Source organism: Heterodontus francisci, chromosome 35 (genome assembly GCF_036365525.1).
Source record: "Heterodontus francisci isolate sHetFra1 chromosome 35, sHetFra1.hap1, whole genome shotgun sequence".
Taxonomy (NCBI): domain Eukaryota; kingdom Metazoa; phylum Chordata; class Chondrichthyes; order Heterodontiformes; family Heterodontidae; genus Heterodontus; species Heterodontus francisci.
Window position 1 is genome coordinate 23131606 of NC_090405.1, and position 7641 is coordinate 23139246.

Sequence of the window (7641 nt, forward strand, 5' to 3'; positions counted from 1 at the left end):
CCCTTAACAAATCCATGCTGACTATCCTTGATTAATCTGTGCCTTTCGAAGTAACATTTTATCCTGTCTCTCAGAATAGATTCCAATAATTTGCCCAATACTGATGTTAGACTGACTGGCCTGTAATTATTTGGTCTCCCTCACTCCCTTTTTAAACAAAGGTACAACGTTAGCAGTCCTCCAATCCTCCATCACCACACCTGTATCCAGTGAGGTCTGGAAAATGATGATCAGCTCTTCTGCTATTTCCTCTCTTGCTTCTTTTTAACAGCCTGAGGTGCATTCCATCCGGCGCTCGTGATTTATCAACTTTCATATACACTAATCCCATTAATATGTCCTCTCTCCCTCTGTATGGATCACATCCATACTTCACACCCCTCTTCCTTATCTACAATATATGCATCTTCCCACTCTTTTGTGAAGACAGATGCAAAGCATTTATTCAGAACAATGCCAGCATCTTCTGCTCTACACATAGGTTACCTTTTTGGTCTTTTCTGTGCCCTACTCTTTCCTTATTTATCCTTTTACTCTCAATGTATTGATAAAACATCTTTGGGTTCACCATGATTTTGATTGCCAATATTCTTTTATGCTCTCGCTTAACTTTCCTAATTTCAATGTTGATTTCCCCCCTCCACATTCTATACTCCTCTCGGCTTTCTGTAGTATTCAGTTCTCTGTGTTGGGCATAAAGTTTCCTTTACTGCCTTATTATACCCGTAAACTCCTTGACATCCATGGGGCTCTAGATTTGGCCTTCCCACCCTTTTTCTTTGTGGGAACATGTTGACTCTGAACCCCTTGAATCTCCCCTTTGAATTCTTCCCACTGCTCTGACACTGATTTTCCTTCAAGTACCTGTTTCCAGTCCACTTTCGGTAAATCACTCCTCAGCTTCGTAAAGTTGGCGTTACCCCAATTCAGAACTCTAACTCCTGTTCTGTCCTTGTCCTTTCCATAATTATATTAAAACTGACTGAATTATGATCACTACCACCAAAATGCTCTCCCACTGCCACTCCTTCCACCTGCCCTCTTCATTTCCTAAAACTAAGTCTAAAACTTCACCCTCTCTTGTTGGACTTGCTACATATTGGCTAAAAAAGTTCTCCTGAATGCACCTCAAGAATTCTGCTCCCTCAATTCCCTGCACACGAAAAGTATCCCAGTTAATGTTGGGGTGGTTCAAATCCCCAACTGTTACTGCCCTATTGTTCTTGCACTTCTCAGATATTTGCCTACATATCTGCTCTTCTATCTCCCCCTGACTGTTTAGGGGTCTATAGTACACTCGCAGCAGTGTGATTGCCTCTTTTTTGTTCCTCAGCTCAATCTATACGGTCTCATTTGATAAACCTTCCAACATATCATCTCTCCTCACAGCTGTAATAGTTTCTTTGACCAAAATTGCCACTCCCTCTCCTTTTTTATCCCCTTCTCTCTCACGTCTGAAAACCCTGTAACCAGGAAAATTGAGCTGCCATGCCTGCCCCTCCTTAAGCCATGTTTGTGTAATAGCTATGATATCATACTGCCATGTGTCTAACTGTGCCCTGAGCTCATCTGCTTCATTTGCTATACTCCTTGCATTGATTTAGATATCCTTCAGCAGTGCCAACATTTTTTGTTTTGAATTTCCTAATCAGTGTTTCCTCTCTCTTCCAAACTGCATTAATTTTCTGCCTTCCATTTTCATTTCTGATTTTGTCCCATCTGACTCTACCTTGCCGTCCCCATCTCCCTGCCAAACTAGTTTAAACCCTCCCCAACAGCACTAGCAAAACATCCTGCAAGAAACTCCGTCCCAGCTCTGTTCAGGTGCGACCTATCCAACCTGTCCCAAGAATCTAAAGTCCTCCCTCCTGCACCATCTTTCCAGCCATGCATTCATCTGACTTATCCATCTATTCCTGTACTCACTTGCACGTGGCACTGGGAGTAATCCGGAGATTATTACTTATGATGTCCTGCTTGCTAATTTCTTACCTTGCTCCCTCCGTTCTGACTGCAGCACAACATCCTTCTCTCTACCTATGTTGTTGGTTCTGATGTGGACTACCACTGCTGGCTGTTCACCCTCCCCCTTCAGGATGCTCTGCAGCTGCTCAATGACATCCTTGACCCTGGCACCAGGGAGCCTACACTCCATTCCTGGATTCACGTCTGTGGCCACCGAAACACCTGATTGTTCCCTTGACGATTGAATCACCTATCACTATGGCTTTTCCAGTCTTCCCTGTACTCCCCTTTGCAGCTGAGTCACCCATGGTGCCATGGGCTTGGCTCTGGCTGCACTCCCCAGGTGAAGCATCATTGTCCTCTGTATTCAGAACTGAATACCTGCTGGAGAGTGAGACGCACTCGGGGTGTCCTGCACGACCTGCCTGATTCCTTTTGACTGCCTGGTGGTCACCCATTCCCTCTCTCCCTGCATACTCTTAAGCTGTGGGGTGACCACATCTATAAACGTGTTATCTATGTAGAAAGAACAAAGAACAGTACAGCACAGGAACAGGCCATTCGGCCCTCCAGGCCTGCGCCGATCTTGATGCCTGTCTAAACTAAAACCTTCTGCACTTCCGGGGACCATATCCCTCTATTCCCATCCTGTTCACGTATTTGTCAAGATGCCTCTTAAACGTCGCTATCGTACCTGCTTCCACCACTTCCCCTGGCTGCAAGTTCCAGGCACTCACAACCCTCTATGTAAAGAACTTGCCTCGCACCTTAAACCTATGTCCCCTCGTAACTGACTCTGCCACCTTGTGAAACAGCTTCTGACTATTCATTCTGTCCATGCCACTCATAACTTTGTAAGCCTCTACCATGTCGCCCCTCCACCTCCGTCGTTCCAGTGAAAACAATCCGAGTTTATCCAACCTCTGCTCATAGCTAATGCCCTCCAGACCAGGCAACATCCTGGTAAACCTCTTCTGTACCCTCTCCAAAGCCTCCATGTCCCTGTGGTAGTGTGGCAACCAGAATTGCACGCAATATTCTAAGTGTGGCCTAACTAAAGTTCTGTACAGCTGCAGCATGACTTACCAAATTTTATACTCTATGCCCCGACCGATGAAGGCAAGCATGCCATATGCCTTCTTGACTACCTTATCCACCTGCGTTGCCACTTTCAGTGACCTGTGGATCTGTACGCCCAGATCTCTCTGCCTGTCAATACTCCTAAGGGTTTTGCCATTTACTGTATACTTCCCACCAGTATTTGATCTTCGAAAATGCATTACCTCACATTTGTCCAGATCAAGCTCCATCTGCCATTTCTTCGCCCAAGTCTCCAACCGATCTATATCCTGCTGTATCCTCTGACAATCATCATCACTATCCGCAACTCCACCAACCTTTGTGTCATCTGCAAACTTATTAATCAGACCAGCTACATTTTCTTCAAAATCATTTATAGAAACTACAAACAGCAAAGGTCCCAGCACTGATCCCTGCGGAACACCGCTAGTCACAGCCCTCCATTCAGAAAAGCACCCTTCCACTGCTACCTATGACCGAGCCAGTTCTGTATCAATCTTGCCAGCTCACCTCTGATTCCATGTGACTTCATTTTTTGTACTAGTCTGCCATGAGGGACCTTGTCAAAAGCTTTACTGAAATCCATATAGACAACATCTACTGCCCTTCCTTCATCAATCATCTTCATCACTTCCTCAAAAAACTCGATCAAGTTCGGGAAAACTATGCTGCCTCTCGCTAAGAAATCCATTTGTTTCCAAATGGGAGTAAATCCTGTCCCGAAGAATCCTCTCCAATAATTTCCCTACCACTGAATTAAGGCTCACCGGCCTATAATTTCCTGGATTATCCTTGCTACCCTTCTTAAACAAAGGAACACCATTGGCTATTCTCCAGTCTTCTGGGACCTCACCTGTAGCCAGTGAGGATACAAAGATTTCTGTCAAGGCCCCAGCAATTTCTTCCCTTGCCTCCCTCAGTATTCTGGGGTAGATCTCATCAGGCCCAGGGGACTTATCTACCTTAATGCTTTGCAAGACGCCCAACACCTCCTCCTTTTTGATAACGACAAGACCCAGACTATCTACACTCCCTTCCCTAGACTCATCATCCACCAAGTCCTTCTCTTTGGTCAATACTGATGCAAAGTACTCATTTAGTACCTCACCATTTCCTCTGGCTCCACACATAGATGTAGCTCTCATCCTCACCAATGCAGCACAGTGTTGCCAGTTACCGCTCAAGTTCCAAAACCCAGAGCTCAAGCTGCCAAAGTTGACATCACTTCCTGGCACAAATGGTTCTCCAGGATACGGGAAGCATCTGGGAGCTCCCACATAGCACAGGAGGTGCACGCTAGAGATTGAAGCACCCCTGCCATTCCTTTATGTATTAGTTGACCCTTTGCTACTGCTAAAAAAAAGCCTGACAAATTCTACAACACCTTAGAATTATGAATAAAACCTTACTAGTACTGATAAATCCTACTAAAAATCAATACAGTTCACTAGTTAAAATAAACCTTACTGAAAAAAACATACTCACCGACTACTCACTTGTTCCTTATTATTGATACTTTTTTTTTTAAGTCTGCCAGTTGTTGAGATGCGAGAACCCAGCTATTTACACATCCACCCCAACAGTGGTGTACTAACGATTTACTGATTCTCCTTAACAGCATTTGCTCACAACCAATCACCTTGCAGCTTTCCTGTGATGTCACTATTCACTTTGTTTTCACACTACGGCGGCCTGGACTCTTGTCCGCTCCACTCTCGCTGTTTCCCGCTCTTTGAGCGAACTCGAACCCGAACTCGATCTGTCTCTCGATCTCACTCTCGCTCGCTCTCTGGGGTCTTTATGCTCCATTCCACTCTCGCTGCTCCCTACTCTCAATGTATCAATCTATGTTTGTCTTGTGTTTAATTTAAAATATGAATTAACTGTATTTTACAACTGTAGGTTTTATTTGGTAGTCCTGTGCAAGTTGTGGATTGGTATTCAAAATTTAGCTCTGTGAAAACGATCGTGAATGAAAATATAACTTCGATGGGCTGGTATGCAAGCTCCAAGTCCTTCAGTTTGTCATAATCGATTTGATACTGTATCATTCAGTCTTAAACTTTGTGGGATTTTTGGACTGTTATGTAATGTGTAGCTCGGTCTAACGTCTGATGTATATTATTGGGATTTATAGCATCATAGGAAATAGGGGCAGTAGGCCATTCGGCCCATCGGCCTGCTCTACCATTCAAATAGCTCGTGGCTGATCATCTACCTCTACGCCATTTTTCGCCACTATCTCCATATCCCTTGATCTCATTAGTATTTTGAAATCTATCAATTTCTGTCTTGAATATGTTCAATGATTGAGCCTCCACAGCCCTCTGGGGTAGAGAATTCCACGGATTTGCCACACCAAGTAAAGACATTCCTGCTCATCTAAGTCTCAAATGCCTGGCCCTTATTTTGAGACTGTGTCCTCTTGTTCTAAACTCACTAGCCAGAAGAAACCTTCTATCCATATCGACCCTGTCAGACCCTGGAAGAATTTTGTAAGTTTCAATTAGATCATCTGTCATTCTTTGAAACTCTGGAGAATACAGGGCCAGTTTCTGCAGTCTCTCATCATCTTCCATCCCAGGGGATTAGTCTGGTGAACATCTGTTGCACTCCCTCTATGACAAGTGTCAGGCAAACCCCCACCTGCCAAGACTGAGGGACACATTATTTCACCGCATGAACATTAAAACTTAAAAATTGCAAGCCCCAGACTGGAAAGACATTTGCATAGTAACAGACAGTGTTGAAACAATGGGGACCCAGTTGTTGCTTCCCCAATGCACAGAAGAAATGGTCAGACCAGTTTTAGTCACATGACTAACTGGCTATTGCAGAGGTTTGAACTGAGAGTTTTTAAATTGGAGAAAACAGTACTTGAAATCAGAAAGCACTTTTCTCCTGGACTGATAAGACCTCCCTCCTGCCTGCCTCCATCTCTTCCCCACGGAACTGAATCTTGTGAAAACAGATGAAGCTCAAAGAGAGAAAAGTCTCCTACGTGAACAAGGTTTAAGAAGAACACTAGGCCCCAACGAACAGCAAGACTAACTACAATCAAGTGAGCATGCAGCAGAGTAAAATAAAACGTTAGAGACTGCCTCAAACCTTTCACCTAACAATTTCTTCTCTTTTCTGTCCTTATTTGCATGTGTGTATCGCGTATGCATGCTAGCGTGGGCACGTCGTATATCCATATGGGTGAACCGTATTAGAGTTTAAGTAAGTTTAATAAATATCAGTTTTCTTCTTTAAACCAAAGAAAGCCTGTTTTTGCTCATTACTTTGCCTTATAATTGGAAAGCTGTGAACAAGGATTCACAAATGGGGAGCTCAAAACACAATGTGTTTAAAAATTAAGCCCTGTTACAATAAGACCAGGTGAAGAAATTAACAGACCCCTAGACACCTTTCTCACCTGGTCGTAACACAAGTATATACTTCCCGAGATAAAGAAACCACAATTGTACAGAATATTCTCGGTGTGGTCTCACCAAGTCATTATACAATTGAAGCAATACATCTTTACTCAGGTACTCAAATCCCCTTTCAATGAAGCCAACCTACAATTTGCCTTCTTAATTGCTTGCTGCACCTGCATACTAGCTTCTAGTAGCTCATGAACAAGGACATCCATCTCCAACAAGAGAGAATCTAATCATCTCCCCATGAGATTCAATGGTAGTACTATCACTGAATCCCCCACTATCAACAGACTAGGGGCTACCACTGGCCAGAAATTGAACTGGAGTAGCCATATAAATACCGTGGCTAAAAGAGCAGGTCAGAGGCTAGGAATCCTGTGGCGAGTAACTCATCTCCTGACTCCCAAAAGCCTGTCCACCATCTCTTAGGCACAAGTCAGGAGTGTGATGGAATATTCTCCATTTGCCTGGATGGGTGCAGCTCCAACAACACTCAAGAAGCTCGACACCATCCAGGACAAAGCAGCCCACTTGATTGGCACCCCATTCACAAACATTCACTCCCTCCACCACTGACGCACAGCAGCACCAGTGTGTACCATCTACAAGATGCATGGCAGAAACACACCAAGGCTCCTTCGACAAAACCTTCCAAACCCGCAACCTCTACCACCTAGAACGACAAGGGCAGCAAATGCATGGGAACACCGCCAGCTGCAAGTTCTCCCCCAAGCCACACACCATCCTGACTTGGAAGTATATTGCCATTCCTTCACAGTTGCTGGGTCAAAATTCTGGAACTCCCTAACAGCACTGTGGGTGTACCTACCCCACATGGACTGCAGCGGTTCAAGAAGGCAGCTCACCACCAACTTCTCAAGGGCAATTAGGGATGGGCAATACATGCTGGTCTCGCCAGTGACACCCACAACCCATGAATGAATAAAAAATAAATCCAGGTCCCTTTGAACATCGACACTTCCCAACCTCTCACCATTTAACAAATACTCTGTCTTTCTGCTTTTTCTACCAAAGTGGATAACTTCACACTTACTCACATTATATTCCATCTGCCATGTTCTTGCCCATTCCCTTAGCCTGTCCAAATCCCCTTGAAGCCTCCTTGCATTCATTCTGTACCTTTCAATCATGTAAATTTTGTCTGTTCTGT